Below are 2,690 nucleotides of genomic sequence, written 5' to 3'. Positions count from 1 at the left end.
CGTTAAATACCACTGTCAAGTCTTACTTTCCTGGTTAAAGTTGCTAGCCCAGGAAAGGCACTGTTATCCTCTAGCTTTTTGCCTGGAGGCTAGTAGTCAAGGTTACTTGAAGAGTTTTGGGTTGTCAGTTGATTGAAAAACTCCCTCTGGTGCTCAGCATATGGGGATTTCTTGAGGGTTCGGCAGATGCTGGTTGTTAATGGGCCTCAATTAGCATTTCAATGGCCCACAGGGTGGGGTTGGATCTCCAAGGGAGGGTCTGCTTCCTCTCCCAGAGCCCTGTGAAGGAGCAAGATGGCCACTGTCCTGCCTGGCAGCAACTCAGCAAAATCTCTGAGTGCCCTCCAAATCCCGAGTGTCCCCACACTGTTCCAGTCCAGTCCGCCTTCCCTCTGCCAGAGCCCAAGGTGAGTGGCTATGGCTTTTTTAGCCTCTGTCCCGGCTCTACACTGTGGAGCCGCTGGGAGTTTAACCGGAAGGCACTGCTCTTAGCTAAGGCTGCTGCTGTCTGTGGGCTCCCAGCCCCTGTCTCGCGCCTTTGCAATCCTACCAGGATTGAGTCAGTGCCTCTGGTTATATGGTCCTTGCAAGCTGGTTTTCTATTGCTGTCTCCCGTCGATTTGTCTGTGTTATAGTTGTAATTCTAGTTTGGTTCTGGGAGATGATCTGTGTAGCTTCCATTCACTCTGCCGCCATTTTGGAATCCCCCCATTTCTTAGCAATCTTGAGAAAGAAGAACAAATTTGGAGGTATCACAATACCTGATATCAAGCTATACTACAAGGCCATTGTAATCAAAACAGCCTAGTATTGGCATAAGAACAGGCATATAGATCAATGGAACAAAACAAGGAGCCCAGACATCAATGCCCACCTATATGGTCAATTCATATTTGACAAAGGAGGCCAGAGCACATCATTGAGTAAAGATAATTTCTTCAATAAATGGTGCTGGGAAAACTGGGCCAGCATATGCAAAACAAATGAAACTAGACCACCAATTTACACCATACACAAGAATAAACCCAAAATGGGTAGTGTTGTAAAACCATAAAAATCTTAGAGGAAAACATGGTAAAATCTCAGACATCTCTTGTAGTAATATTTTTGCTGATATGTCTCCTTGGGCAAAGGAAACAAAGAAAAAATAAACAAATGGGGCTACAGCAAACTAAAAAGCTTCTACACAGCAAAGTAAATCATAAATAACATGAAAAGGGATTCCACTGTATGGGATAACATATTTGCCAATGATATATCTGATATGGGGTTAATTTCCAAAATATATATAAATATTTTTTACAACTTAACACCAGGAAGACAAACAATCCAATTAAACAATAGGCAAAGGACCTGAATAATCACTTCTCTGAACAGTACTTACAGGTCTATTGACATATGAAAAAAATGGCCAATGTTACTAATCATCAGAGAAATGAAAATTAAAAGCACAATGTGATATTACCTCACACCAGCCAGAATGGCTATCATCAATAAATCAAGAAACAGCAACTGCTGGTGAGGATGTGGAGAAAAAAGAACGTTAGTGCATTATTAGTGGGATTACAGATTGGTGTAGCCACTGTGGAAAACAGTATGGCGTTTTCTCAAAAAATTAAAAATAAAACTGTCTTGACTTGATGCGAAGTTCCAACAACCAGCAGCTGCAGTTGCTGCAGTTCCACCTTCAGCTTCACAATGTTTCCATTGGCCAAAAATGCACTAAGTCGTCTCCCAGTTCGAAGCATTCAGCAAAAAATGTCAAGGCAGATGCACCAGAAACAGGCACCCGACTTCCATGACAAATATGGTAATCTTGTATTAGCTGGTGGAGCCACTTTCTGTATTGCCGTATGGGCATATACAGCAACACAGATTGGAATAGAATGAGCCTGTCGCCAGTTGGCAGAGTCAGCCCAAAGGAATGGAGAGATTAGTAATCATCCCAGATGGTGTATTAAATAATTGTTTCAAAACCAACTCATAATTGATGCCAAGTGAAAGCACTGTCTACCCACTAAAATATGGCATGATTAGAGAACTAAAATACATTTGAAACTTGAAAAAAAAAATGAAACTGTCTTTTAACTCAGCAATCCCACTCTGGAAATTCATCCTAAGGTTAAAGAAACACCAGTTCAGAAGAATATATGCACCTCTATGTTCATAGCAGTGCTTTTTACAATAAGCAAGGTATGGAAACAGCCCATGTGCTCATCAGTAGCTGAATCGATACAAAAGCTGTGGAACATTTATATAATGGAATACTATGTGGCCATAGAAAAAATAAAATTCTTACCTTTTGTTACAGAATGAATGGACCTAGGCATTATTATGTTAAGTGAAATAAGGCAATTAGAGAAAGACAAATGCCACATGATCTCACTTATATTTGGAATCTAATGATCAAAATAAATAGACAAATATAATAGAAAATGAGGCATGTAACATGGAACAGAATGACAGTTGTTAGAGTGGGGGGGAAGTCGGGGAACTGGATGAAAGAAAGTTAAGGGATTAGCCAAAGAACATATGTGCATAAACCATAGAAACAGACAACAGTGTGGTATTGGTCAGGGGTAAAGGGGTTAAGTGGAGTTGGGCAAAGGGAAAGGGGGAATGGGGACATTGTAATAGTATAAACAATAAAGAAAAACCTCATAGGCGCAGACAACAGTATGGTGGTTATC

General features: G+C 40.7%; 1 pseudogene; it reads left to right on the top strand.

The window, feature by feature from the left end:
* The first annotated feature begins 1,691 nt into the window (after positions 1–1,691).
* On the top strand, positions 1,692–1,937 carry LOC118620233 (annotated as a pseudogene).
* Positions 1,938–2,690: the final 753 nt, after the last annotated feature.

The sequence above is a fragment of the Molossus molossus genome, unplaced genomic scaffold, assembly GCF_014108415.1.
Source record: "Molossus molossus isolate mMolMol1 unplaced genomic scaffold, mMolMol1.p scaffold_m16_p_7, whole genome shotgun sequence".
NCBI classification, from domain to species: Eukaryota; Metazoa; Chordata; class Mammalia; order Chiroptera; family Molossidae; genus Molossus; species Molossus molossus.
This window is presented reverse-complemented; position numbering and strand designations above follow the sequence as displayed.